Source organism: Rhincodon typus, chromosome 1 (genome assembly GCF_021869965.1).
Source record: "Rhincodon typus isolate 14 chromosome 1, sRhiTyp1.1, whole genome shotgun sequence".
Lineage (NCBI taxonomy): Eukaryota > Metazoa > Chordata > Chondrichthyes > Orectolobiformes > Rhincodontidae > Rhincodon > Rhincodon typus.
The window spans coordinates 67,602,153-67,610,277 of NC_063332.1; the positions used below are offsets into that span (position 1 = coordinate 67,602,153).

Here is an 8,125-nt window from a genome sequence, read left to right on the forward strand (position 1 = left end):
CATTGAACGTATTTAAGACCGAGATAGGTTCTTGATTCGTAAGGGGATCAAGGATTACAGGGACACGACAGGAGAATGGGGTTGAGAAACATGATCAAATGCTGGAGAAGACTCGATGGGCTAAAATGGGCTAATTCTCGTCCTACATTTCATGGTCTCAACTTCCCTATCGGTTTGGGGTATCTTACAGATTTAGAAATGTTTGGTTCTAAAGTCCAAATCAAAGATGTAAATTCTGCACCACAGTAGTCACAAAATGGAACCTCCGTGGGACTTTACTTTCACCTTCTGCCTCTCTGGTCGCCCTTTAATCCCTTCTCTCCTGTCTGGCTGCAAGCAATCCATTCAACTATTTTTCTGACTCCATACGTTCTGACCTGTATTTGTTATACTATTTAGTGGTACCTTACTAAAGATGAGGAGGAATTTCTTCTGAGGGTGGTTTATCCGTGAAACTCTTTAGTTTCAAGGGCGGAGTGAATTTCCTCTGGCTGCATCCTGTTGTGCCCCCTTTAACTTCAGGAAGTTAGTAGAAGGCCCATTTACGTGATTTGTCAAAACTTCGGAAATATCCCAGGAAATTCAGTTCCCCATTTAAGTGTTTACAAACATGAACTAGAAGACTAGTAAGAAATGTTTATTTCCATCCCTAGACAAACCTTAGCCTGGAATAATTAAATTATTCCTATAACTGTAAGCATTTTAATTTAAATGCGTTGAGGAGTCTTATCTCTGTTTTAATTGAACAAAAATTTGCAACGTTACACTGGTCGTCAGTTGACACAAATTAGTAGAAATGTCCTGAGTATGGCTGGTGTGAATGGTTGCTGTGGAGCAAGAGAAGGCATCAGAACTGCAAGTTCTACCAAAACATGAAAAACTGAGAAGAAAATAGTTGAATATTTGCAAATTTTAAACCTTCAATGCATCACCTCTCTGAATCTATTTCATCCTCCTGCATCTGAAATTCTGATTAATACATGTCTCTGACTCTGACTCTGCTTTTCTCAACTTTTCCTAGCTGGCCGACTATTCTTTACTTAAGCTTTAAGTCATCCAAATTTCTGCTGTCCATAGTTTAACAAAATTCTATTCACTAATAACCCCTGTCCTCCCTGAACTTAGTGCTTGGTTCTTCAGTAGAACAGCTGCAAAACTACTGTTCAAGTCTGCATATCTCTGCAAGGTGAGGAAGAAATGTATTGCAAAGGCTGAGGAGCAGGGAGTGCTGGGTAGTTTACTCAAATGGAGTGGAGTTAGACCATAGACAGAGTTCAGTACGAGGACAAAGCTTTTGAAGGTGAATTTGTTCATGCACAGCAGCCAATGGGACATGACAAGGACAGCGGAATGGCGCTGTGGCTCTGTTGATAGCACTGCTGCCTCCCAGCACCAGGGATCCGGGTTCAATTCCACCCTCGGGCAACTATCTGTGTGGAGTTTGCACGTTCTCCCCATCTCTGCGTAGGTTTCCTCCACGTCCTCCGGTTTCCTCCCACGGTCCAAAGATGTGTAGGTTAGGTGGATTGGCCATGCTAAATTGCCCAGTGTCAAGGAATGTGTGGCTTAGCTGGATTAGCCATCGGAAATGCGTGCTTGCAGGGATAGGATGGGTCACAGTGGGATGCTTTTCGGAGGTTCAGTGTGGACTCGATGGGCTGAATGGCATACTTCCACACTGTAGGGATTCTGTGCAAAGTGGTTAGTGAGTAGGATTGGTTGATTCTGTATAAAATAGTGAAAAAGAGTGGTAGTATCTCAAGATCACTTTATAAGTGATATCCATGTGCTGAGTGAAGAATATGCACAGTTTTTCTTTTAAGCTCCATGCCATTGCTTTGTCCTAACCAAATGCTGACTTTAATGATGGAATAGCAAATGTTAGTTTTTCTAATCTTTCCCCAAGGCCAATGTCTGTTGTGTTTAGCAATGTAAATGAACTGTTTTGAAGTTGTGAAACCATACCAGATCAGGACAGTACTGATAAAATGTCTGTTGCTTTGATTTCCTTGGCTGTATTTTATTGTAAGTTGTACTTTAATTAATTAGTTTTATCAACAAACACCAGTGAACTGAAGCTGGTCTAGAGCATAGTGAGGGATATCTAAACCTGGGGGACTTACTGCTTATTATTTGGGCAGGGTTGGGTGTCTGCTGCTTTCGATCATGCTCGGTTTAGTACCTGCCTAATTATTCACTGCCACCGTGTGAATGACGAACATCTCTCTAAAGTGGACAGTTTGATTTAAATGAGGCAATAAATGACGTGTCCTACATTAGACGTGACTCCGAGCATTCCATTGAAGCAAAGTCCTTCCAAACCCTGACAAGAATGATGTCAAAAAGATAGAATTATTATGGACTAGCCCAAACCCCCTCAAAATATATCAACGACATAGCCTATACCCTAACTTTTTAATCTTATTTAAAGACGAGTGTAAAGCACTGTGTTCCAGATGTGATTCGATTTAGTTTTCCGCTGCTAGGCTTTAAGTAAAACTCACTTTATTCCTATGATACAGTTAAAGTACAACCAACAAAAAAAATTGGCATAACTTTAAATCACTTGGATTAATTAACAAAATAATGTATTATTTAATTACTAATCATCAACTGTTCCATTGTAGCAGCATCCCATAAACACACCCTTGGCAAAGGCAAATTCAGGAACACAGATTTTCCCTACATGCTATCTTTCTTCCAGTCCAGGAGAAAGGAACATTGAAAGAAACAATCTTGCAGCAGAGAGAGGACTCAACCCTTGTGCCGTAGCAGAGAGAGAGAGACAGCTGTGTCTATCGGCTTCAATGGCCAACTCCAAACCACAACTGAAAGCAAAACTAAACCCTGACTCCAACCACTTCTGCTTCTTATGTCTAATTTAAAAAAAAAACACACTCTGGGAGCTCAAAGCTGTTTACCCACCACGTCTGAAGCAGATATTCCAGCAAAACCTCTCTCTACAAGAGAAACAGCCCTGAACACACCTCTCTTAAAGGCACAATATTATCAGTTAATGGGAATGAAATTAGCCAACACCAGGAGCACCTATCAAGCTGATTGGCTTTCTATTTTACAGTACACCAGATTTCTTTTCTATTGTAGGATCAGGATGAATTGGAGTGCTGACCTCTCCTTGGAAACTGTTATGCCTCGATAACTTGCCAGTGCACACCACAGAGATAATGGGCAGGAGTCATTTCTGACTTGGCAACATTTGTTAATTTAAGATAATCCAACTGCATTATTAGAGAATATTTGAGTTCAACTGATGATTTGGCTAAAAGTCGTGAATTTAACCATAAGAGCTGCCAAATTGTTTTATCTATGTATTTTTGAAAACCTGGTTTGATACTTGCACTGGACATGATCTTAGGAAGAATTGCTGATGTGTTGCAAAGCTGTGAAATATTGGAAAGTTCTATTGACATGAACTACACTGCCAGAATTGTCATAAACTGTTTGGTGGGTTGTGGTAGTGTGAACCTTTTTGGTTAGCTGGTAGCAACCCCATGTATGTTAGAATGTGCAGGGTTTGAACTGAAGTCCAGCCATTTGCAGTTTTCAATTTAGACCATGGTGGGTGTTTGATGGATGTACGTACTGTTCCTGCTGTTCCGACATTCCACAGGTGTTAATTATTGTTGTATTATTGTCTTTCCAGGAGGCTTTAATGTACCAAAAGGAGTCAATGCTATGATCATTCCTTATGCCCTGCACAGAGATCCCAAACATTTCCCAGACCCCGAAGAATTTAGGCCAGAGCGATTTTTACAAGAAAATTCAAGAAAAATTAATCCATATGCATTTATTCCATTTTCTGCTGGAGTTCGAAACTGCGTTGGTAAGTCTGCTTTGCTGAATGAGCAACTTCCTGCTCGGAGGCAGTATATCTGATGTGCTTTGGAATCCTGGTGTCTATGCGCGGATTAAAATCCGCTAGGTTTTAACATCATCGTATTGCTTCCATGAATCTTTTAAAGGCAAATGGTTAGAGTTGCTGCTTTGGCTGTGATTGGGAAACTGGACGCAAATTATACTTCAAATTATGCTCTATTTCCAATGTATCATTATGGTTTAGGTTTCCAGCAACTTTGTTTGCATAATTGCACGTCTTAAAATCTCCCATGACCCAGCACAACAATCAGCTAATATACAACTTTTTCACTTCCTTTTTGCATTAGAAATGTTAGTTGAATTAAGGAGTGATAACTTGATGAAGTTTATTAATAATGATTTGAAAAATGGGTTAGAGGTGGGGTGAGTGTGACAGCCCTTGACTTTAATGCCATACTTGGTCACATTGAATATTGAAGCTCTGGCAAGAGTAGAGTCAGTCAGAGTCAGGGGACATTCCTCTCCTGGATGGAGTCATACCTGGCACAAAGGAAGATGGTTTTGGTTGTTGGAAGTCATCTCTGTAGGGGTTCCTTGGGGTTGTGATAGACGGTATTTGTGTCTCCTCAGATACTGAAGTAGTTCATGCCTAAATGCAGCAAGACTTGGACAATGTCCAGGCTTGGGCTGCCAAGTGTCAGGCAATAACCATGTCCAGCAAGAGAGAATCTAACCAACGCCTCTTGACGTTCAATGGCATTAGCATTATTGAAGCCCCCACTATCAACATCCTGGGGGTTCCTATTGATCAGAAACTGAACTGATCTAGCCATGTACAGTGGCAACAAGCGTGGGTCATAGGCTAGGAATATCGCTGTAAATAACTCATCGTTGACTCCCCAAAGTCTGTTTTACCGTCGACAAGCACAAGTGGGGAGTATTCCATCACACTCCTGACTTGTTTGGATGGGCGCAGCTCCAACAACACTTGAACACCCAGGACCAAGCAGATCATTTGGTTTGCACCACATCCACACATCTATTCCCTGCACCGTAGACACTCAGTAGCAGCAGTATGTATTATTTACAAGATGGACTGCAGAAATTCCCCAAGGTTTCCTAGACAGTCCCTTACAAACCCATGACAACTTCCATCTCGAAGGACAAGGGCAGCAGATACATGGGAACACCACCACCCGCAAGTTCCTCTCCAAGCCACTCACCGTCCTCACTTAGAAATATGTTGCTGTTCCTTCAGTGGGTTGCTGAGTCAAAATCCTAACAACATTGTGGGTTAGCCTACTCAAAATAGACTGCAACTGTTCAAGAAGGCAACCTTGAGCAATTGGTAGTGGGCAATAAATGCTGGCCAGCCAGAAAGATCCACATTCTGTGAATGAATTGATTAAAATAACCAAAAAAAGTGTTCACCAGAGGTCCAAATTCCTAACAGACATTCTGTGACTTTAGATCAATGAAAATGACTATTCAGAATAATTTATTTAATTCCATTGGTGTACACTAGTCAGCTTCTTTGTAAGTAAAGTTATATTTTATATGTAGAATTTTGTTTTGTTTAAATTTGATGACTAAAGTGGGAAAAAGAAAAGTTATATCAATTTTGTAAGTCTCATTTGAGCAGTTGCATAAAAGGGCCCATCAGACAGTCTCAAATGGGCGTAATGAGCAGAAATAAATTCTCATCTCTGCCTCAAGGGAAAACCTTTCTTCAACAGGATGGATGCTGTAGGAATGTTTCCACTTACGCCCCCTAGTTACAGGCTCTCCCATGATTTGCAGGAAGGCAGTGACACAGTGGTAATGTCATTGGGCTAGTAATCCATAACTCCAGGTTAATGTTCTAGGGATGTGAGTTCGAATCCCACCACTCCAGTTGGTGAAATTTGAATTTTTAAAAAAAAATCTGAAACGGAAATAAACTAGCCTCATTGTAACTATTATTGATTGTCATAAAATGCCATCTGGTTCATTGTCCTTTAGGGAAGGAAATCTGCTGTCCTTGACTTGTCTGACCGACATGTCTGGCAGCATCTGTGAGGAGAAAGCAGAGTTAATGTTTCAAGTCCAGTGACTTTTCTTCAGTTCTCCAGCAGTTTTTTTTGTTTTGTTTTGGTTTTTTTTCTTTTGAGTTTCTTCCCCCCCCCCCCCACCCCCCAAGTAGTTTGCTTATTTTGAAACATTTGAGATTTCTAAATACTTCCTAATTCTTTGATTTTTAAACCACACACCCCCTCCAATCTTTCACAGGTTGTTGGCTTTCTAGCCTGGCCAGTGATTATTCTCCTCCCTAACTGCCTTCAAGAAGGTGATGGTGAACTACCTTCTTGAGCTGTGGCAGCCCTTGGCATATATAGACACTGACAATACTGTTAGGAAGGGAGTCTCTGAATTTTAATGCTGTGATATTGAGGGAACAGCATATAACTCCAGGTCAGGATGGTGAGTAGCTTGCATGTGGCGATGTTTGAATGGATCTGTTGCCCTTGTCCTTTCAGATGGTGGAGGTTGGGGAATGCAAGGTGCTGTTGAAGGAGCCTAGGTGAGTTGCAGCACCTCATCTTATAAGATGTTACAGGCTACTGCCACTCATTGTGGATTGACGGTGGAGACAGTGGCGTTTAAATTGGATTTATTGTCGATATTGGCTGAGAGCCTGGCGGGAGGGGGATGCTGTGAGGGGTGAAGGGGGGTTACGGCGAGGGGGCCTGTACTAATCCGTTAAACTAGGTCAATGTAAGACTTTGCTGATTTGCCTTTCTATCGGCCTGCCTACAAATCCGCTTTGTTCTGTGGTTAAAAAGGTAGCAGATCCAACTGCAGGCTGTTTATCTTACACCCCCCACCCACTCCCAGGGTGCTAGTGTGCTGAGCAGCAGGCCAGACCGTGTCATCGGGAAGTCTCCCAAATTTTGTTCCTGTCTCAAAGCTGAAAATCCAGCCTACTGTAGTAATGTAGTTCACGTTGATATTTTGTAATTTTATATCTAATGTTTTAAACATGAAGGACAAAGATTTGCACTCATGGAGGAGAAGGTGATGTTGTCCTCGATTCTTCGGCGATTCCATGTAGAAGCAAAACAAAGCCGTGAGGAACTCCACATTGTGGGTGAATTGATTCTGCGCCCACAAAGTGGCATCTGGATAGAGCTTCGCCACAGAGCAGAATAAATGGCATCAGGAGCAGCGTGATCAATGAGAATATCAGTAAAAAATTCATTTTGTAATATTCTTTCACATACTGAGGGATAATCATTTTATGAATTGAAACTTTTTAAACTCTTTTGCCTTTCGATTATTCTCAAACTGCAATGCACTAGTAGCCTTGCAGCATGTAATACTATTTATCTATGTCATTGTAAGCCTGGATTCTAATGCACTTTTAATTTGCAGTTTGTATAGAATAGAAAGCAGAACCTATACAGGGATATTGCTGTTAATTTCTAATAAGTCATTCTCCTGTAAAGCATTGTTACCATCTAGCATCTTTCAAAGATAGAAAGAGAGCTTTAATCATGGATATCCAGTTCCTTCGCCTACGTTTTATCTGTTCAGATGATGCCACCTTCCAAAACAGTGCTGCTGACATGGCTTCTTTCTTCCATACCCGTGGCTTCCCACCCACTGCGGTTGACAAGGCTCTCAATTGCATCCAACCTATCACCCGTGCTTCCACCCTTGCCCCTTCCTATCAACACAACAGCGTGATCGAGTCCCCCTTGTCCTCACTTTTCATCCCACCAGCCTCCGCATTCAAAGGATAATCCTTTGTCATTTCGGATAACTCCAGCAGAATGCCACCACCAAACACATCTTCCCCTCACTCCCCTGTCTGCATTTCACAAGGACCGTTCCCTCTGGGTCACCCTAGTCCATTTCTCGCCCACTAACACCGTTCCCCCCTTCCCGTGTAACTGCAGAAGGTGCAACACCTGCCCCTTTGTTCTTCCTTGCTCACCTTCCAAGGGCCTCAACAGTCTTTCCAGGTGAAGCAGCATTTCACCTGTACTTCCTCCAATCTGATCTATTGCATTCGCTGTACCCAGTGTGGCCTGCTCTACATTGGAGAAACTAAACACAGACTGGGTGATCACTTTGCAGAACACCTCCGGTCTGTGCACAAGCATGACCCTGACCTTCTCTGAAACCAGAGATAGTAGGAACTGCAGATGCTGGAGAATCTGAGATAACAAGGTGTAGAGCTGGATGAACACAGCAGGCCAAGCAGCATCAGAGGAGCAGGAAGGCTGACGTTTCGGGCCTAGAATGA

At 42.1% G+C, this 8,125-nt stretch overlaps 1 protein-coding gene across 1 annotated transcript in view; it reads left to right on the forward strand.

Annotated features, from left to right (window-relative positions):
- LOC109919186 (plasma kallikrein-like) overlaps positions 1 to 8,125 on the forward strand; it is a 37,322-nt gene that overhangs the window by 9,491 nt on the left and 19,706 nt on the right. The gene's annotated exons all lie outside the window — the stretch shown is intronic.